Here is a 24,017-nt window from a genome sequence, read left to right on the forward strand (position 1 = left end):
GGAATTCAATCTCTGATTGGAGTATAAAATGGATTTTGAAAAATTGATGCGAGATCCATCGAAATTAACAGTGGCAGATATTGGATTAAAAATTGTATCAAAAAATTTTGTGATTCGGTATTAAAATTTTAATTTATAAAATATAATTATAAGTTCATATATGATGAAAATTAAATTATATTACATGAATATAATATGGATATTAAATATGCATATTATTTTTTGTATACGGATACACGGATAATTAATTTTCATAGGTGTGAAAAAGGTGATAAAACAAGTAGAATTCTTATTCATTTTAAAATCTTTTTGGAACGTATAAATTGAATGTCGGATATTTGTATACGTACGGAATATTCTTTAGAAATGTGCGTCAATCAAACATATTTTTCTGGATTTAAAAAAAGGTAAAGCCAGATTTGTGTCGTGCTTTAGAGAATATTTCCCATCGAAGAAAGTTGATGGAACGTGAAAAGGACTGCGATTCAAATCTTGTATTGATTTGTAGATAGTTTCCATTAAAAATGGAAAATATAGATAGATAAAAAGCTTTTTACGAATTCTTATTGTTCTCTCTTCGTGTAGAATGATTTTGAAGATTAAAAAAATACTTATTTTTATAAATACATTTTAACTTTACTCATTTTACTCATATCAGAAACAATTTATATAGAATCGTTATTCTATTTTTTCTTATGAATATTCAATGTTAGATTGATAATTAATAATAGAAAATCTAATCAAAATAATTTTAAATCGATCAAAAATCAATGGAACAAGGTTATAAACGAAAATATTCAAATATTCAATCACAAATCAAATTTATACTTTAGATATTTAACACGTTATAGTGGGATATACAAGTAACGAGAGAACCTCTGGCAAATTCTTTATTAGCAACAGTTGTTTCAAGTTAACTTCTCGCAAGCAAAAGTTTCTCTCCGAGAAAGTAAGTTTTAAACGTTTAATCGAGTTTTGGCGTTGCACACTCTTATTCCTTAATATTCGACGCTATTAAGGAATTATATTCGACGCAAGAACAATGATCGAAATTATTTGTGAAAAATTAAAAAGAAGAAGAAATTCGTAATTTTCACAGAGGAACAAAAAATTGTATACGAATAATTCAATATATTATCCTTCGATATGCACATTTCTAAAAAAAAGACAAATACCAATTCTTACGATACGATATCCTATATTTTAAAACCTGAATCACTACAATACAATACATATACAATAAAATCCAAAATCGTCAAACTCTAACGTGTCATCGGAAGTAGATCACCGACCATAAGAATCATAAGAATCGCGCGGTAAAGCGTCCATGCACGCGCGCTCGCGTGCACCACTCTACATAGAAGAGGACACAGAATATCATCCTTGAAGGCAGAGATTCTCCTGGAGGCCACGAGCTTCTGCGACTTTTCCTCCGGCAGCGATCGGAGCTTGCGCGAGGCCAGCTCTGCTCTCTGCTCCAGAGAGAAACATCGTGCGAGGGGAGGAGAAAAGAAGAGAGATATGTAGATAGATAGAGAAATAGAGAGAGAGAGAGAGAAAAGTCGTAGGTGCGAGCAGGACAACAATGTACAACAGACAAAGAAGCAGGCGTGAAAGCTCGGCGAACAGAGGAGGACGGAGGAGCGAGTGTGTGCAGCGAAAGGTGCAGCGAGTTGGAAAGGGATGCGACGATTGCGGAAAGCCGAGGAAAGAGCGAGAAGAGCCGATCGTGGGTTTCGGGGGTGGTCGGGTTGCCATGGCAGCTGCCCCGGCCGGGTAGCAGACCCCAGTCTTGCCGCGGCGGTCGCCGAGTGCGCACGGCTCCATTCCTTGCCCGCTTCTCGTTCGTCTGATCGGTGATATACTCGGTGATATATGCCCGGTTTTGCTCGTGGCTCGGTTCTAACCCGGTTCTGGTGAATAAGTCTATAAGTGATCAACGGAAGAGGCTGGCAAGTGCGCGCGACCGAGTTAACCGGATGCCAACCGTGATCCAACGATATCCAGTAGAATGTAATTCTTTTGCTGCTTGTTTTCGCTCCAGTGATGAGATCGCCACGCGTGAATACCTGGCCGCGCCAGGTGTCCGATAGACGCAGATTTCTCTCTTTCTCTCTTTCTCTTTCTCTTTTTGTCTTTCTTCCCCCCCTGTCTTTGTCGCTCCTTTCCGGAACGATAAAGCTTACACGCGGATACACACGGTGATTTTAAATAGGAGTTGTAGTGTTGCAGTGTCGGATGGATTACGCATCGCAACGGGGATTTTAGGAGGTTGATTAAGATTTTGCGGCGATGAACATATTTCTTCGCGGATCTAGGGTGGGATGAAAAGGACGGGGAAGAAGATTGCGGGATTTTAGATCATAAAGTCGTGGAAACGCGTGGCTGTGGGGAAACTGAGATAAGTGTTTTCGAAAGTTATCGAGTGTGGGATTTTAAGGGATGGTCAATCCTCCGCTCTTCTTGGAATTCGTGGACATATGTGTGCAATAAAATCTGCGTAGACTCCTTTTTCGTAGTTTCTTTTGGTTATATCTTTGATATCGTTTAGTCATGATTCTTCAACGTGGTTTTATAAGTTATGTGAAAAATTTTCTACCAATAGGAATTTAGACACTAATTTTATTTTTTAATTCTTTTGACGCAAAAATTCTGTATTTTGTCTTTTTCTAAATTTTCTGATTGAGTATTCTTGGAAAGCAAAACTTGGTTATTAGTTTTATTACAAGTGATAATGAGAAATTTTGAAGATAATATTTTTGTAATGTAAATTTTATGTTTCTTCTATAAATTTCCTGATTTAATGTTTAAGTACTCTGAAAGTGTACTTATGTTATCAATTCTACTGTACTATGCTGGTTGTATAGTACAAATGAATTATGATCAGTGATATTAGTGTAAAACTTGATCATTCTGAGATATTGAAATAGAATAGGAGCATTTCTATTCATAATCGTATTAGCAGTTTCTATTAATTATATACTCATCTTATACCAATAGAGATTAAAATAGAGATTAATAATATAAATTTTGCATCTAAGATTTTATTTCTTGATTTTGTGATCAATTTTGTATATAGATTTTGTATTACATCAATGGAAATTCATTACATTAATAAATTCCTTTCTTTGAAAATTTTAGAGCAATATAGAATTCCAAATTTCTTCTTCTTCATGATCTATCTAATGTTATCTCGTCACTTTTATTTACATCTAAAAATGTAATAAAAGAAAGATGAAAAGACGGGTAAAAATTTCTTTATTTTGAAAAATCTGAAGCAATACATGCGTGTTACGTATCTTTTCTCGTGATTAAATATTTTATAGTTTTACAGTTTAAGTGGCATCAGTTTTACTCTCCGAAGTTGGGAGTATAACTCGTTTTATAGAAAGTTTGTTTGTCAGGATTTGGGAGGATTAAACTTCGCAGAGTACTTCAAATCTTCGATCCTTGTTTTCGTTAAGCTGTCTGATAGTTTCGCAAGAGTTTTAAATCGTACTTTAAGGAAGGAAAAGGATTTTTTTTTATTTGCTGTTCGTTCGAATCGCGTTTTATGCGACTATTTTATTTTCGTGTGTCTGTAAAATACGAAGGATCTGTATGAAGAATCGACGATTGACTTGGAATCGTATGACGACAAAGATAAGTGATAGGATTTCGATTCTTGCATTTATGAACGATGCGTAGTATCTTTTTTCTCAAGCTTAATTTTCGAGAAATATGAAATATTCTTCACTTGACGTTGTATTTTCAATAATTAAATAGTTTCTCGTGTCTTCATAATCAAAAGAAATTCGATTTTTCAATGTGCTCGAAGATGACTCGGAGATATAATCAAAATTTACTCCAAATACGAAGGAATAATCACTTTTCAAGTCGCAAACTCAAATGTTGTTTCTGGATAATTTTACTTGTTGAAATTTATATTTAGAATTTGTTTATATTCTCCGTGAATCGTGATTTCTGAATGAAAAATTTCTAACTTCGAATCTATTATATAAAATCTCTTATTCGTTTCAATATCAACTTCTAAAGCTTGTTATCGTTCATCTGTATCTCCACAATGTCCAATAATATTTTCAATCTTATCATTTCTTTCTACCTTAATTTTATTTATTGCCTAAAATTCGTCTATCCTATACTTCTTTCCACAACTTTTTCAAAATCTCTGAAACATCAATTCAAAACGCGTCTTCTTCCACCAAAAGTATCGAAATTCCGCACAGAAACGCCACCGATTCCTCCGATATACCCTCACGTTCTTCGGATGCTGTAAAAATTTCACATCCTCCCCCTCTGCCTTCCCTTCCCTCCCCTCGTATATAAAATTATCGAGCGCGGTGGAAACACGTTCCACCGCAACGTCGGCCGTATAGGTAAATAAACCAGGCTCACTTTCCCTCTCGTCCACGATTTTCAAGCCGCGGCTTCCCGATACCTCGTCCACCTGAATCGCCGCCCCCTTCCCTCGACAAACAATTTTCCATCCGTGACGACGGCTCGTTTACTTCCTACTTAACAGGTTCACGCCGAGAAACGGTTGAGAGATGCGAGGTCCTTGGCTGGCTGGGAGATAAGCGAAGGAACGTAATTTTCAAAATTGAGACTAGAGAACTCCTCTGGTCTTGCCGTCTCTCTTTTCTCGCCTCGTTCCAATCTCGTTTCTCTCCGTTGATCTCGAAGGATCTCGCAGTCGCACACTTCTGATCGTTCTTCGTTAGTTTTATAGGGCCGATCTCAACAGTATCAAACATTTGGTTGTGTTTTTCTTGACGATCGAGTGGAGGAGGATGAGGAAATTGCACGGGGGTGGAGAAGGGATGTGAAGTTTTTAGAGAGGGTTTATTTCGTCGCGGTGTAAATAAGTTTATTAAGGAGTTGAGAATTGATTTCTTTCCTTTTTTTTTTTTTTTTTTTTAAGGAAAGCGCGAGGGGTGATGTTTAAGGATCAAGAGAAAGATTAAAAAGATTATTTAGATATTCTCCAGTGTCCAGTTTTAATCGGATGTTATTTTTTTATTTAAACTTTTTAAGGAAAAATATTTAATTATTATAAACTTTTGGATGAAATTTATAGTGAAATTTATTTTACAGTGTATTCTGAAAAAGATTCAGGCAAAATATTCAAATTTTTTTGAATGTTATATGATAAAATGCAAATATAAATGTGCAAATTAAATGTAAATGTGTAAATTAGATTTTATTTTATTTTTTTTATTTTAAGTAATATAAAACAATACTTTTTTTTTAATAATTATGCGTAGATTGTTATTTTGAATAGTTGATAGAAGTGAAAAATTTTCAGAATATTTTAATAGTTAATTTGAAATTTTAATTAAAATGATTGATTGAAACTTTTTCATTTGTTCGTTCTTTTAAAAAAGCAAAATCTATCCTTTCAAAGGATTGAAACATTCGATATTTCTTATTTCCATTTCGATTGATGTCTGAAGATTATGAATCGACGAAAGAAGTTTTCAAGTATTCCTTTTGTATTTGTTCATACATTTTCAAGTATTCGTATCGTGTGCATTTTCTGTCCATCGATGAGTAGGCTGAAGTCTTTACGTGTCTTTATACAAAGAAATTTAAACTGGTCCTTCTTTTTTTTTTCCTTTGAACACGTTTGAAGATATTTGTTTGTGATATATCAAACGTGTCATTGAATGTATATTATCATAATTGATATAATAATTTGTTATTGCATTGATAGTACAATAATATGAATTATAATATAAAATATAACCATTATGGTATGCAACAATATAAAATAGAATAGAGTAATATATCATAATTAGAACGTAGTTTTTGTAACAACTGAAATAATGAAACTAATCAGAATTTTATAAAATTGAACAGAACAGAATTTTATCAACAATTGTTTATACGTGTGTATGTAATAGAAAGAAATAGATTATTAAATTATTGTATAATAAATATTTCTTTGTGAGTCTTGTTTCCAATTATTTTAATAATAATAATAAACGTTTGACAATTGTTTTCGTTTGTTTATTGTTTCGTTAAAAAAATGTTTCAGTTTATTATTTCTTTCAGTAAAATAAATAATAGACGATAAAATAAAACTTTTCGAATGAATTTTCCCTAAAGCAATCACGTTGTATTGTTTTCAAAGTACAACGTAACAAAATATTCAAATCATTTTCCTCTGTCAATATAATCTTGACCACATTGAAGTCTAAACATTAGATTTTTTAAAAAATTAAAGTTTTCTTTGTTCACAGCGTATTATTCACACTAATTATATCACTGTTACACTATTATAACAAGAAATAACGACTATTTCTTGAAAAAGTATGAACAAACATGATTCAAAATAGAAAAATAACTCAAAGAACATGAATTCCTTTTCTCAAATTTTTGTCCATTTCTCAACTGACCAATTAAAATTTCACTTGATTTCTTAACAATGGAGAAGCATAAAGAAATTTTATCTCAAAGATCATTCTTCTAACGCATATTTAATCCAACATTTAGTCGCAATTATATTCTTTACTTGTTAATTAATATTAATACTTACTTTTTTTTTAAATATTTAAAAAATTAGTTGCAACATCAGTAATACACAATATACGAATAACAGAAAGATCCTTACTCGTTTAAATCGCTGAAAGCAACGCAACACCCACTCATAGTTTCTATCTCACCCTCGAAAACTTCGCAAACACGAGATCATCCCTCCACCACCCCTCCTCCACCAGCCTCGAAAAGAATTCGGCGTAACGCCATCTCTGAAGAACTCTTTCTCCGCACCGAATATTCCAAGGAGACCTTGTTCTCCTCGTTTTCGCAACCAGTTGCTTCAAGTTTCATTTTTTTTCTCCCCCTTTTTTCGAGACCTCGCGTTAGAATTCGTAAATTGAGTGTGAATGTTGGACGGGTATCGTTAGTTACTTGTTCAGGATGATGCATGACGTTACTACTTCGTGATGACTTGTCTTTCAACTATGATTTTGACCTGATTTTTATTCAGAATTCTTTTCGTGATATAAAAGATATAATAAAATTGGAAAAAATTATGTCATCAGAAAATCTTAGAGATTGATAACATCATCAACAATTGATAGTCTTCAATTTAATCAATTTAAATTTCACGAAATCAATCTGAATAATATTGATACAATTTTTAGAAATTAATAATATTCTTCAGGCTGGAATAATAGAATTTCAAATTACACATTTATTATTTATTTATTTCTTCTCAATTTATTGCATACCCTCCAATTACTCCTCCCATTCATTACACTATAACAAATTGCAAAATGTTTTCAATAAAAGCTAATATAGAGCAATACATTCCACATATAAAATTGAATTACTCGTTAATGCATTAATTTTATGAATCAGATCCATTCACATTCGCATTAAATACACAATAATTATTAAATTATCGCGTTCACATTCCTTAAAGGAAACATCTGTCTTCGAAAGGATGAAACTGTCTCCATCGAGAGCGCACACATATCCAATACCCGCCAGTCGATCGTAATTCTTCCCCTGGAAGACGTTCTCGGACTTTTTTTCCACCCCCACGGTGGAGATTTCCACACGACGATACGATCGTCTCGATATCGTCCTGATATCCGCTCGATATCGATCAGCCGACGCGGCTTTCGTCCTCGCAGGAAACACGTGAAGTCGATGGATTGATTGGCAACGGTTCAATCGCGTCGTAAATAAAACGTACGTGCCACCCAGTCGCTACCGATGTCTCGATAAATAGCGACCTCTTGTTATCTTTTCCAGACGTTTCCTGTGCGATTTCTTTTTTTCCTTCGCTATTCTCTTTTCTTTTTTTTTTTTTTTGTTCGAGAAGGGAGGAGGAACATCGAAGGTTTTGAAGGTTTTTGAATTTTGTACAGGGAGGATGATTGGAGGGATGTTGGTTCTGTGGGATCTCTGGAAGGATATTTGGGAAAAATGGTTGTTGAAGAGGATATATTTAAGACATTGTGGTTTTCGCGTTTCTCTTTTCTATTATTTTTTTGGTATTCATAGAAATGTGAAGAAAGATTGTGTAATTTTGAATGAAATATACAAGATGAATGTTTGAATAAGTATTTAGAGGTATTTTGAGGAATTTTAAATAGTATATTCAGATTGTGAAATATTGAATTAAAATGAGTTTTTAATTGGGGAGATTTAGATATTGTTAGTTAGTTGCCTCTGAAATATTCAGTTTTGGAATATTCAAAGTAATATAAAGATACACATATTGTCCATAATTACAGAATATTTAAAAATAATAGTTTCAATCAAAATAACATTATAATCATTTTAAATTTTAAATTTGCTTCTTAATTAATCAAAAATAAATCCCGTGCACTTTATTTTTTAAAGATTATTCTCTAAAAACTTTATCTTAGTCTTATTCTCAAACAAAATTTCAAACTTCTCAATCTTCACAGTTGCAACCATCCAACTGCATTTTTGTTGAAAAATGTAACCTTCATCTCCAATAACTTTCATAAATTTAATATGATCGATTAGACAGGCTACATCATTTTCTTACGATGCGAAGCATTTTCCACGAAATCACGTATAAAAAGAAAAGAATGCAATCTTCAAAATTACGTTTCCTACGAATTCTCTTTTGAACGAACAAGTATGCACGCAAGTATCGTCCATAAAGCAGCAAAAAGCAATCGTTTGCAAATTGTCTGGCAGAGGTAGAGGAATTACAAAGTCCAATATCAGCCAATTCACGTTGTCCCATCACAGGTGCCTGTTAATCGTGCGGAAGTGTTTGACGAAATAGCTGGAATAATTTCTGTTTCTGAACACTGTGGCCGACGTTTGAACCCGGATATCTCTGATCTTTCAAACGATCGTGACCGATATCAACCTCTAATTGAAATTGAACTCGTGTTAAAGACTTCGATTAACGACCGGCAGTGATATTTCCACCGATGAAACACGTGTGCAGTGATATCGTCAGTGAGGGATTCGACGAAGAAGAAGAAGGAGAAGAAGAAGAATAAATATAAATGAACGATGTTATGTTATTTTCGTTCCCTCTTCGCCATGTTTTCGTTGGAAAAGGAAAATAAGTGGGTGATGTTGCGCGTGATGTTGTACCCCGTGATGACGAGCAGTGACGATTGCAAATTCTGATGAGTATTTATGAGGATATTTGGAAAATTGTTTGCCCAAACAAGAGCGAGAAGTAAGTTCGCGTGGAAAACACAGGTAGAGTATTCTCGAGTGAATTCGACGATTATCGTTAGACGAAATTTTGAGATGTAAAGATTATTATTTAAAATTACGTAAAAATTTGCAAATATTTCCACAATCTTATCTATCGATATATATAATATTCTTTTTTTTTTTTTACAAATATTTATAGAATGTTTCTCCCTATTTGCAATTCAACGAGTAAATTTCCCAATGCAACTTGCTCATCGAAATTCGTGTATAAACAATATATTTTAAAATCGTCAAGCCAATTAACATCATAACGATCAACCTAAAATCTATATAAACATCGACGCAATGCAAATCTCGAATTCTAAACACAAAGAGAAAATAAGAAATGTTCTTCGTCTATCTCCAAGAAAAATACTAAAAAAAAAAAAAAAAAAAAAAAAAATAAGAAATAAAAACATTCGATCAAATATTCTCGCAAATGCTTCACTCATTTCAACGCGTTTCGATCACGTTAGAGCGGATCGGCAATCGAGCACGACAAGACTGATATCCAAGGGTGATTAATCCGACAGATTCGAAAGCAAATAGCCGCGTTTCCTCGCCGATACCACCCGGGGATCCGGGTGCTCGGCTGATTTTTACGCAGCGCCGCAATTTCATTCTCCTCAAACAAGATCGTTCCCAACCTTTTTATAGATTCTCGATAATTAAATCGACGGCGAGGAATCGCTTTCCAAACCGATTTCCCCACCGTCGAATCGAGTTCGAATTTTACCAAAAATTTGATAAATAAATTTATATTTGTATTATTCGTGATTATTCGTTCGAATAAGGATCCACTTGATTATTGTTGACGAATGGAATGATCGATGAGATTTTTTTTGATTCTTTCGAGTTAATTATATCACGGATATATTATAGAATATTATAGAAGATATAGATATATTATAGAATAAAGAAATTATAATTAATATTGTTGTTACGTTAAGTTTTGCTTTTCGTTATTAACTTATTTAACTGGAAAGTTAAAAGCGTCCGTTTATTTTCCCATTCAATTCAATATGCAATATCCTTGTTTGATGCGCAACAAAGTTTTATGGAATTTGAAAAGAAACTTTAAGGAATCAAAGTTTAATTCTTGATATTGTATTACGTGGAAATATTAAGTTTCTTAATTTCTTCCTTGGTTGGTCTTAAACTGATTTTCCTGCTTCCTGGGAAATTCTCCTTTTTTTCTTTTTTTTTTAGGGAGAAAGTGTTACAACGATTTAAATACTTCCAACTCGAATTTATTTCTTTTCAAATCAAATCTTGTTCAAAAATTATGGAAAAATAAACAATATATCGTTCTTAAGATTCGATAAAATTGATTTCGAAATGACATAAAATTACATAGAAAGATTCCTCTGGAAGGCGAATGGATTATTGGTCGGAAATCTTCTGGTTGATGGAACCGGTGGTATCGCAGATGCGCTATACCATGGCATTCGTGATTAGAACGCGTAATTACAGTTTCATCTCGTTAGAGGGTAAACGATTGCATTCTCATCACGGTGGACAATAAACCGGTTCGGTGATTACACATCGTGATTCGAGGGACAGCTCGTGCTTACGCGAAATTGATGCACTCCTTTTGTTTCGTGACGGTGTCACTGGAATGCGCTCATGTCTGGCCATTCGCGCCCCTATTCCACTTACCTCCATGCATTCTACCGTCTCGTATCTCTCGTTACCTCCTTCTCTGCTCCTCTCTTTTCCATCCCTCTATCTCGTTTCTTTACAGAAGAGGTAACAAACTACTCTTTATTAAATCAAAAACGGATTAATTTACGATACAATTGTTATTGTTATTGTTACAAGTGCAACGAAAGAATAAGATTATGAAAGGAAAGGATTATGATGAATCGGAATCATAAATTCCAATTTATGTGGCAACCAACGAGGGATAAGATAAAATGGGATGAAATTCATTTCATTGGCGAAGATGGAAAAATTCGAACTCGAATCTGTGGTTTCACTTTCGCTCAAGGGATAGTTCCAGATTCAGATATCTATCCACGTGAGTTTTTCGAGTCGAAAGGTTTCGCGGCCTGAATGAAAAACGGGCGGAGAAACTAGTTGGAAAGATTCCTTGGCTCGATCGTATTTTTGTCGCCGGTATCCTTCTCTCTCTGGCCATCCGTGAATCCACCGTGAAAGTATCTCGAAACGATATTATCGCGAGGAAGCCGTCGAGATTTTTATCGGCCCACTTGCCCCCGACAAAGACAACCTAACCTCTTCCCCCTTCTTTCACCGTTTCCTGGACAATATGGCGAAGATATTTTCGGCTCGATGGATCATATCTCGTATATGGAAAACCATAATATTAATTTCCAGTTTGAATTTCGTCGGATCGAATTTTTCCAAGTTTCGTTATATTTTGATACTGTTTTCTCTTCCGAAGTTGGATAATTTGAAACGTACATGGGCAAAGTTTATCAAAATTCCTCGTGTCTAGTGATTTTAAATTAACAAGATAAAATTTCTTCTCTGCAAGAATCGTTTCCAGGAGTAATGGAGAGTTGTAATCTTCGAATAACCAGGGAATTCGGTAATCCATTCCCGTCTGTTGTTCGTCATAATACGGCCTAAGTATCTTGATGAAGCGTAAATACGGGTGGAGGACTGTTACGAATTTTGTATGGTGGAGAGAGAGAGAGAGAGTTAACAGTGAAGTGAGTTATTTGTGGTCAGACAACCGCACACGAAATTTTCGATCGAAAGTTTCTCTCCCTGGCGATTTTTGTCAGTATCGAAAAAAGCAATAATTCGATGGAGCGGATTGATCAATTTTCGAGGGAAGAGATATTGAAAATAATTGCAAAAATCGACGTTCCAATTTTTCATTCGATGAGAATAATTGTTTCTCGAATTAGGTATTTTCTATCGTTGGCGGATAGCTACGATATATGGAAATTAAAATTGACGATAAGTTTAGCTTTTAATAATAGGGAATTTCATTTGATTTGTAGAGAGATAGATCGTTTGCTATGAAAATCGAATTAAATTATTGAACGAATTTTGAAAGGAAATTTAATGATATTATTTATAAAACGGAAACAACAATTCGATCTAACTTTTTATCCTTAAATTACACCACTAAATTGACATTTTAAAAATTCATTCATTTTGAGATGGATTTTCCTTCAAATACCAACAACTCGACAAGACTTGATTCGATCCTTTGTTGTATAATCAATTTTCAAAAAAAAAAAAAAAAAAAAAATCCAGCAACATCTTTCTTTCGAACCAAGCAAGAATCATCGATCGAACCATCGACTTCTGTTTCCAATCGATTGAAACCGTATAAAAGAAAAAAAAAAAAGAAAAAATAAAGGAAAGGAAAGAATCATTCCGCATAAAACAACAATCGATATTGATTTATGCAGATCCCCTCGAAGGGAGGGGCGAGATATGATTTATGCGAAATTCCCGGTGAGACAGATTCGTGGTACGCTCAATTACAGACAGGCCACGCTAAATAACGAAAGGTGGCCGTGATAGATGGAGACAGGTGTATCCAAGCCCCGATTGCTTCCTCGAACTAACAAGAGAGGTTAAAACGATTGCCAGACGAAATGCGGCCGGATTGCATCCGTGCTCGGCCCTACATTAGCATATTTATGAAGAGGGAATATTCAGCGGAATAAGGAAGAGGGAGGGAGATGAGGAGGGGGGGAGGAGGGTTTGGAGGAGGTGGATTTAATCGATCTTTGACGAGCAATACGTCCTCTCCCTCCCACGCCCTTAGAACCTGTCCGTTCGAATAATTAATCCGGCCGGTAATACGGAATTGAATTTTCAGGGAAAGTTTTCGAAAGAGGGAGGGATGGAGGAGGGGTGGTTTCTTTTTTTTTTTTTTTGAGGGCGAGGGCCTTTGATAAAAAAAGTTTGATAAGAATCCTCGAAGAGGTGGCGTTTTTTTTATCCGCGAGAATTATCTCTCGAGACGGGAAAGTTGGATTAAAAATTATGGAAATAATGTTTGATAACCGGTCTCGAGAGCGATATGTTGAAGTTTCGTGGAGGAAGAGGATTGTTGGAGAGATTTTTTTTATTGTTAAGAAGAGGAAGTGGGGGAGAGATTAAATTCCGAAGGTAGTTAATTGTCTGTTTAATTTTGTAATTCGTGTAATTCGATCGTGTGATTATTATAATAATTTATGACAATTGAAGATTGGGCTGATAATTTGGCTGAAAAATAGCTTTAAAGTTCTTTTTTCTTTTTTTATAATATAAAACATGAAACTTATTAATTAATTAAGTGAAAAGTTTTCGAAGATCGAAGCTTAAAAGTGGCGATGAAAGAAATAAATTTTAATATATACTCTTTGAACAGGATTTATTTTAATACGTAGATTAATATTGTTAACTTTTAAAAAGTGAAAATATGTAGAAATTAATTATTACAAAATTTTGCATTCGAGATTAAAAGTTTTCATTAAATATTATTATTTGGAATGATTATTGGAAAATTTAAATATATTTAATTAACAATTTTGATCGAAAGTATTATTTATCAGGCATAATAATATTGAATATTTATTTTGTAACATTCACACTCGTGAAAAGAATTATATTCAGTTTCATATTCAAACTTTAGTTATATTTATTTTCAAATTGAACGATATTGGATACAAATTTAATATTAAATATTAAATATTAAGTTAAGGTTAAGTTAGCCATACTAACAATTTCAAAATGAAAATAATATATTTTAACTGTAATTTTTAATTAAATCTTTTCAAGCTACAGGATATGTTATTCTCTCGATACAATTATAAACATCAAAAAAAATATATCTGATTGAAAAAAAATAGAAAGAATAAATAAAAATAAAAAGCTTCGATTCATCGAGGCTATCGAAAATAATTTTATAATGGATATAAAATAATTCTTTTTCTCTAAACAAACCTTCCATTTGTCTCCCATCGTCTACTTTCAACGTACATTTGGACACGTTTCCCCATAAAAGTTCACACGTGCTCTAAAATTCTGGCACATCCTCGATTCTTCACTTTTCCATTTTCAACTCGATATCGACAACACGTACAGCGCAAATACGTACAACGTAAACCATAGAATTTAACTATTTATACACGTTGTGAAAAATTATATCAAGAAATTTAACTTCCAATTTAACTAAAATCCAGATAAACGAAACTTGCCAAACAATTAAAGAACAAAAACCTTCTCATAAAGCGTCCAAATAATTCCAAGCAGTTCAAACAATTAACCAACAATAATTTCGAAACATCGAAACATTTTGGAACTTGATCAGAGAGAATTAGATCGACAGCGTGGCCAGCACGCATCGTCGAAGTATTCGTCTTTCAAAGAGTTTCGATCGATCGAGGGGGAGAATGATAATTCCTTTGACGACCGCGAATGCTCGCCCGGAAGATTGAATCGAAGTTGGAAGGAGGGGCGCTCTTACGGTCCCAAGAGTTCGACGGATCGATTTGACCGACCGAGAAGGGCCCCCCCCTCCCCCTAACCGACCAGTGGGCCTTAAGTGATTGTCGATATGTCCTTTGACCACGACCAATCTCGTGAGAAGGATATAATCCGCCCCTGGTTGGCGTGATTCGATTAGGATCGATCCTCCACTCCCCTATTCCCCGCCCCTGCTAGCTCCATCTTCGATTACCATGCCCTTTGACCCGATGCCGAACGTTAATAGAATGCGAGGCAACCTCGCGAGAGGAGGGAAAAGAATTCTTGCGATTCTTGCGAGAATTTAAGGGTTGTGTTTCCAATGGGGAAAGTACATTTCGTGGGATGATAAAAGCTGGGATTCTAGAAAATAAAATTGGTGAGAAAGGTTGAGTAGAAAAAATATGGAGATGGACATTTTGATCGTATATCAATTCTTGTATTTGTTTTGTTATCGATAGATTGTATGTAAGGGATGATTAATCTTGTTAATTTCTTTTTTTTTTTTTTTATTTCGTCGTTTCAAAAAAGAAACGGGCATTGAAAAAGTAAGTTTAGATTAAAAATTTCGAATAAATTATTTGTAAATTAATTTGAACAATAAATTATAATATTGAAGTAATGTTATTCGTGATTGTTAAATTTTGCCCATCATTGATGGACGAGCACTTCTATTTCTAATAGGAGAAGGTTCATTGGACTGGAAGTAGATCTAATTAACCTGGTTTTTCTTTCAATTTTTTTTTTCATTATTTGTAATCATTATTTATAGACTTTTATTATTTATAAACTTGGAGGTTGAATGGATTGGTCTTGTACACGTGGGCGTCTGCCTATCTCATGGTGTTTTGCTAGAAATAGACGATGTATAGGATCATTTACCTTGACAAGGTTTCTTTTTTAATTAATTTTTTCTCTCTTTTCTTTATCATTCACGATCACACATATTAGTAACACACAATACATTTTTATATCCAAATCAATCCAAATAAAAATTTAATCCAGACTTTCATTCGTTATATTTTGTTGCAAAATTTGATAAATATAAAAAAAAGAAAAAAAAAGAAGAGAAATTCGAGGAAAGAGTAAACTGAAAGAGAACCACAAAGATACTAAAAAGACACATTTATAAGAAGTGGAACTTTAAGATAAGGAACTCACTCCCCTGACAATTCTTGGAAAGGCAAAATTAGAAAAGTTTTGATACATTTTCCAAGCGAAGTTTTAAAAACAACTTTGATATGACGAAGACATTTTAATTCGACACGATGTAATAAAAAAAAGTGTTGGTAATGGACTAAGTGAAATGAAATGTAAATTTCATTCTTAATGAAAGACTGGAAACAATTATCAGAGAAGATGTGGTAAAATTTTACAAAGGAAAGTCATTTTGTATCAACAAATTCGTTTGAAAAAACTTATAAAATTTTCTGCGATTTTAAGTCCTTTAAAACTTTTTGATTCGTGTATAAAATAAAAATTGCAAAACTGTAATGTAATTTTCACAATGCAATGAATCTTAGCAACGATCGATTCATAACGTGAATGAAGTTTAATCAATTTTTAAAACGACAAATTAATTGTCGAGGAAAATTAACCATATTTAAGTTACGATCAATAGCGAAGTGAATGCTTCATAGAACCTATTAATTATATGACTTCGAGATTATCGGATATTATGTGCAAAAGAGGTTCGTCTCTGGTGAATTTAGGTCAAATTACAACCAAGTTTTTGAACTATAAACTTTAAACTTGTCCAAACCTATTGTAATAATAACCACGTGATTTCTCAAAAGAATCCTTTCTTCTTATTTTTTCTAACAAATAAATTTATAATTGTTGGATTAATTCGTTTCAATTATATTAAAAAGAAAAACCATATAAGCATTCTTTATTTCTCTATTGTTGTCTGTCAATGAGAAATTAAATTTTCTTTTTTTAAATAAATTTATTTTTCATTCAAATTCCTCGACGTTATGAAAATTTCTATCAAGCTATCATTGTTGTAACTTGTTGATTGTGATATTTGATAACGAAGAGATGAAAAAAAGAAGAAATGATTTTAAATGGATAGATTTTATCGAGGAATTAATTACATCTGTGATTTTAAACGATTTAATTTGTACCGAAGAATTATATTGGATAATAATGAAGGGTTAATTGTTTAATTAATTGGATTTGATTAAATGGATTTGTGAAATAATTTTAAAGGAAATTCAAGAGATATATTACAATTTTTTCTCATATTTTTCATTTAAAATTAGATGTTTTAAAACTATGCATGAAAGAATTTCTGGAATTCTATTTGCCACTCTTAACGTGTTGGATATTCCAGTTAATAACAAGAAAATAAAGCAAAAAAAAAAATTATATACCTATAATTTTAAATGTTGAATTATATCGAAGAAGTAATCATCTTCTTATTAATCTGATACTAATTAACAGTCTATTATTTGGATAGAATTAATTATTTATGATTCTAAAAGTAGAAGAATTTCGAAGAGTCAGTTGTTTAATTATTATTCGAAAAAAATCAATGGATTTAATTATTAATTATTATTAAACTCATGGAATATTAATGAAATCGAATGTGTATATTTTCGAAATTTAAAAATAATTCATTAAAAGGAATACAGATCATCCACATATTTGAAAATTTCTGAGAGGGAAGTTAAAAAGAAATTAAAATTAATAATATATTATATCGAACATTTTAATTTCAATTTATTTCTATTCTGTGATTTATGAAAGATTACTGCAATTACATAACAATGAGATAATTTCCTGAAAATTTGAAATTAATTTATACCACATTAACAAAAGATCGAGTAATTTAATTGATTTAATTAAATTTGAAATTTCGATAAACACAGTCTCTCTATTATGATACGAGATTAAAAAATATCTGATGATATGATAATGAAAACTCTAAAAGAAGAAAACAACCGCTTAATGTAGAAAATAAAGATTGGTTGAAAAATGTTTCTAAAGAAGACTTTTGCACTCTTTTCATCCAGATCCCAACAATATTTTAGAGTTCTTTTAATTCTGAAGCTTACTTTCTACCTTAAGGAAACTTCCCTTGTCAAAAATTCAGAAAAGTTCCTGGCCCATTGTATTACCCTACCGAAATCATAAAGCTCGAAAGCTTGAAGTGAAAGCTTCGGTAAAATTCATCTTAAATATACATATACATATGAGAATAAAGGAATAAGAAATCTGCTTAAAATTATATAAGTAACTATATTAGATATATTATATATATATATAATTAAAAAATTTTCTTCTTGACAAGAAGAAAAGAGAATGAAAGATTTAATTCCCAAGAAAGATCTTCTCATCCTAATAATAAAACCAAAATACCTGAATATCAAATGAAACAGCAAATACTTCAATAATTTATTTCTTTCAAATATTATTCTTATTCTATTACACTTAAATAAAAAGTAAAATATAATTTTATTATTTTCAACGTCTCTTTAATGATTCTCAATTTCGATTTTACGTATCCAGAAAGAAAAGGAAGAATTTGAGGATGGATTTGAGATGGTGAAAATGCAACAAAAGATTTATATTATCTTATTATTACATCATTTACCAGTTCCAAATGCCAAATTAATATTTCATTAAGCAAGTTCCAAAGAAAGAGAAGTCCGAGCATAGACGACAGAAGAAAGAAGGAGAGAAGGAGATGGGGAGCTAAGATGCAGCAAACGCGGCGAGGAGAAAGAAAAGAGGGGGGATGAAAAAAAAAAAAAGAAAAAGACGAAACGCCCGAGGAAATAGCCTACAGACTTTTCCACTCACGCTCAAGCACATCCACCACCGCGATATTTCTTCAAGTTTTGCCGGGGAAACTCGAGATTCGTGGCTCGTTAACGCGTGGAAATCGCGGAAAAATCGACCGACTCGCCGATACTATCGAGCTCGAGAAAGAGACGAGAGGGTGGGAGGGGAGGGCTGATGAAAAAATCGTGTGCGATCGTTAGAGGAAGGTGGAGAGGAACGATTGATCTTTATGATTTTTTTTTTTTTTGTGGATTCTTATTCCAAGTGAATATCCAAGTGAAAAATATTGAAAAGAAGGTGTCCATTCGTCTGTTTAATATATTAATTCGATGATTTATGTTAAAGATAATTTATAATTAATAATATATTTAACGAGAAAATTTGTAATATAATAAAGTATGGTTATTAGCGGTTATTGTTGAAATTATTATTAATTGATAAAAGGGAAGTAATTTTGTATATATTGGAATAATTTTAATTGAAAGAATGTGTAAATATATGTATAAATAAGAACGAATAAATATATCACCAAGTTTAAATTATTTAAGATGAAAAATCAACAGGGAAATGAAGTGATTAAATTTTCTTCAATTATATAATCTTGAAAGAAAGTTTCTTGAAAGATAATCAAAATATAGTTAATTCTGTTTAAAAGAGGAATTAAGAGGATAAAATATCAAATAATCTAATATTTAATGAATACATTTAATGATGTCTTAATATATACTTATATAAAAAGTATATATTTATTTTCGAGCTGAGAAACAGGAAGAAACCAATAGAAACTCGAAGTAAAAGTAAGGAATTATTAAAAAGGAAGGAAAGGAAGAATTTAAGGATGGATTTGAGATGGTGAAAATGAAGTTTAAGTAATTTCTCGTTAAATTTCGATTAATCAATTAATAAACTCGTTAAATTAAATTTACAAGGAAGAAAAACTGGAGATGGAACATTCGTTTCTTCTTTACAATTTTCTTTACAAATTACAATTAAATTAATTAAAATAAAAAAGATAAACACTGGCACAATTACATTTTATCTCATTTTGTAAAATATACTCGAAGCAAAAAGTTGAATTGTGAATTGTAATATTCTCTCGTTACTCGCAAATACTTATCGAATTAGCACACGTTTCAGTTGTTCAAGTGACTGGTTGGAACGTCTTCGCAAGCAAAAGAAAAATAAGGAATCGTGTTACACGCGTCGAAATCCTTCTTAAGCATGTAAATACACTAAGAGAAACACGATGGATTCTCTTCGTTAACAAACGAAAACCAATTAACAATATCAGATAACGATCGTAACAATAATAATTCCATTCCTCACCTAATTTTAAATAAAATTAATCATTCGTACAACAACAAATATATTATTTCGATCGTAAAACAAAATTATACGTATAATATTATGCGTGTGACAAATGTTACATTGTAATTTTTCTAAGGCAAATAATATTTCCATTTGAAGAGAAATATTATTGCTTAGCAATCTGGATAGAGCAAGAGCTTCCAATTAATTCGGATAATTCAGATCCCTAATGGAATATGCCATAACTTATCTTGAATAGACGTACGCATTGGCGTTCAGATCGTCTAAATCTCTATTCATTTGTGGCGCTTATTATAGCCTAAACAATTGAATCTCGATAATCCGACACCTAATAATCTGTCATTGAACGATTCAATTTGACGATCCATCAATACGAATCCTTTGTCAACCTTCTCTAAATACGATTTTACGCGTCAGATAGGGCGCTCAGTTTGGATTCTGTCCAGGAAACAATAAATTAATATAATATCTGGATGTAAATGTACGTACGTGCTTTGCTCCACTCATCACGATCTTAGACGAAGATGTAAAAATCTTACATCTTTACATATTTTTTAATCCAATCGTATACAATTAAATCACGCGAGAGAAGAAATAAAATTTCCTACAATAATCGATCCAAAAAAAATTTGAAACGAGCGAAAGGAATTTCGTCAACTGCGATTCCTTTCCTTTATGATACACCGCGTAAAATTGCTTGCGAGTCGAGACAAATTCGAACACCACCAGATTTTCGCGGAACGAATTTTGAAACGTCGAGAGACACAAGGCGGATGAGGCCCGTGGAAAGCAGAAGGGAAAAATATCATTGACCTTTGAATGCGAAATTCAAGGTCGTCAGGCGGAAAATCCGCTCGCGAGATCGGTATCGACGCGAGAAGATTCGGTGTAGGTCACGCGGAAATACACCCCTTCCTCGTTCCACGAGAACGTGGAAGCTCGTCGGAAGCTCGTCGAACATCGACGACGCCAGCTCTGATAGAGCTCTCGAGGTCGTTATATCAGGAAATGGAACGAGCTGCAACGAGCCATCACCGACTCTGACGAGATTCCCCGACCATCGTTCTGCGCCACGTTGATTGTAATATTCGAATAAATTTCAAGGAAATGGAGGGTGTTTTTTTTTTTATTTTTTTCCTATCGATCTGGAACCGATAGACACTGGAAATTGTTTTATGAATAACGAGAGAAGGGGAAATTTGTCGGGATGGAATTAAGGGATAATTGTATGGGGGAGGAATTTGGAGCGATGAAGGCTTTTTGATAATTTATTCTTATCTATTTGATAATACAATTACTTCGAGTAATAATAAAAATAGAAAAGTTGAAGGTAAAATTAAGCGTCGTGTTATACGATATTTGTAGATAAAGAGAATATAATTGTATTTTAATTGCTTTGGAGGAAAGTTTTGTGGAATTGATTGATGAATTGATTGAAAAAATGGTAAAATTAATTTTAGTATTGCTGCTGATTTTAAAAATTATGGACTTTCATTTCTTTGCATTATACATAAAACAAAAATAAGATGATTTCCGAGTATGCAATATAAATCCAACGAGAAAAAGAAAACATCAAGTCGCATTTTCAAGAGGAATATCAACTTTATCGTTACTATCTAATGAAAAAGAGAACAATTGCCTTTAACTTCCATTGAAACATTGAAAAAAAAAAGAAAATAAGAAGAAAAAAACCTAAGTCCAAGCACAGTCTAAAGTGAGGTCGTTGTACTATGAAGTCTTCGACAAATACCTCTGACCTGAAGGTTCAACTGCGAAACCTTATTGAGCAATTCGATGAATAGCTTAGAAGAAGTGGGTGCAGAGGTTGAAAAAGGAAAAAAAAAATAGAAAAAAGAAATCGTGAAGTAAAGAGAAATTAAAAAGCGTGAAAAGCGTAAACACGTAAAAAAAAAAAAAAAAAAAAGGAAAAAACGAAGATCAATAGAGTGCAAAAATGTTTTGAAAAGATGAACATTTTTATAGATCGATTTCAAAGATCAAAACGAATATATACGATTCACATTTAAATTAGATAAGTGATTAAAATTTTGTTATAATATTCAATTATTATGAGTAACATGATATGTGACATGTTTGTCATGATATTGTAGATTTTCTTCGATATTTGAAGAGAATCCTTAATTATTTACAAAATAAAACAATATCTATTTGAAAATAGTGATAAATACATCAAGAAAAAAATATTTACTTAGACATAGAACATAAATAAAATCACTTTATTCGTTATTTATAAAATAATCCCGATAAAAACGAAAATACTTCCATACTTCACATCATAGAACTCACACACATATATTTTTTAAAACCACATTAATGTTCACCAATACAAAACAAAACATCAAACCAAAGAGATAAAGGAATACTCGTCATTCTACTGACAATCGTCTCTCTCACGACGAGTCAATGCACCCGAAAGCAATCAAGCAACGAATTTTCGAACACGAATCAAAAAAAAAAAAAAAAAGAAAACCATTCTAACGATCGCACATTGGACTTGATAAATAAGTAAGAAGATAATAATGAAATGATAGTCGTGGCAAAAAAAAAAAAAAAAGAAGAAGAAAAAAAAGAAACAACACCACGATCGAGAAATTTATAATACTCCTCCAACGCAGCATCACTCGTGGGATGCTTCATCTCGGCCGGATCTGGGGCAAAAATTATTTTCCAAGGCGATAAATTTCTCTCCAGACTGTTGGCAAGATTTCTTTTATTAAAAAATTTCACGGGGATTCGACTAAAATGAGTCGAGCATCCGCGTTTATGGTCGGCCTATGGGGAGTGTCGCTCGTAAAAGTAATTTTATTTTTTTTTTTACCCTGGAAGAAACTCGAAAGAAACTCTCGACTGCGTCTTTCATTGCCTGTTTTACCGTGGGACGACGATCTATCTCTCCCAATGAATTTTGGTCGATTTAAATTCGTTGACAGCTTTTTTTAAGATTGGGGTTGGATTTTAGGTCGAATGAGGTGTTAATTAAAGAGTGTTGTTTCTAGTCTGTTAATTCATATTTTTTTATAATTGTAGTTTTGGGATTTTATAGTTATTGCTTTAAGAATTAGAATGATAAGATGAATTGATAATATTGTAATGATTATTAAATAAAAATTTAGGAAGAGGAAAAATAGATTATAATCCACTTTTTTTCGATATATTTTATTTAATTATTTAATTTTATCAAATTGTTTTATTTTCAATTCATCTTATTATACATTACACACGTTTACATTAGAATATGGATATAATAATTATATTAATTTTATATAATTAAAAGGATATATCTTTTGTATCTTACGATAATATTTCAATTCTTGATATTTATAATGCAGAATTTTTAAAAAGGATTTTGATTCAGTCTTTATAGCATTGTGAATTATTTATTTCCATCGATTACACTTGGTTATAACAAAAAGATAAAACGATTCAAAATAAAAAAAAAATGAAATAAACTAAATAATAAATATAAAATAAAAAAATTTGGAACAATAGAATATATACATATGATATATATTCATGGCTTTCTCGAACAAATATTTGAATATTTATTCATCAAACGAAACAAGAAAAAATAAACTTTCCATATCTCTGATCGTTGCTTTTGTTTATATTTATTTTAAAATATCAGAGAAAGGAAACTCACATTTTACATATCTCTCATTAATTTGAAATTATCTTTAACCCTTCCAAATTAACCCTTCCAATTTAACCTTTCCCAATTTCAAGTTCCATTATTAATAATAAAATAGAATCCTTCCTACAGCCACTTTAAAAAGGATTCAAAGGATAATTCAATTTTTACTCGTTCATCGTCCACTAAAAATATAGAAAAATAAAATTTCATTTCACTCCTGCAATCTTTGATTCACCGATCAAAAATTCAATGCACTAATCTTCCCCGCTCTTTAAAGGAAGAGAGATAAAAATCATAAGATTTCCAAGAAAAAAAAAAAATCCCCATTTCCTTTTCCACAAGAGGAAACGAATTTACGGGGGCGACAAGAGATGGATAAATCGATGAACGACACACGTGATGGTCGACATTTAGAAATTCATGCCGTGTCTCCCCGAAAAATTCGTAGAATCCAACGAGATAAACATTCGAGTTACCTCTCGTGGTTAAGCCGTCCGGCAAGCTTTATCTGTCTCGGGGAGAAATTTACGAGCGGCCACGGTCTGAATATCGCGAGGCTTCGTTAAGCTAAATCCGCCTCTTAGAATTTTACGAAGGAGTTTCC

The 24,017-nt window shown here is 32.5% G+C and overlaps 1 protein-coding gene across 1 annotated transcript in view; it reads left to right on the forward strand.

The window, feature by feature from the left end:
• The first annotated feature begins 1,956 nt into the window (after window positions 1-1,956).
• The window catches only part of LOC122713528 (dipeptidase 1-like), a 155,856-nt gene continuing 133,795 nt past the window's right edge, over window positions 1,957-24,017 (forward strand). The window contains exon 1 of the mRNA XM_043934084.1: window positions 1,957-2,013. The gene's annotated coding sequence lies outside the window, so the exon portion shown is untranslated. The remainder of the gene's footprint in view (window positions 2,014-24,017) is intronic.

Source organism: Apis laboriosa, unplaced genomic scaffold, assembly GCF_014066325.1.
Source record: "Apis laboriosa isolate Shangri-la unplaced genomic scaffold, ASM1406632v1 scaffold24_cov149, whole genome shotgun sequence".
NCBI lineage: Eukaryota > Metazoa > Arthropoda > Insecta > Hymenoptera > Apidae > Apis > Apis laboriosa.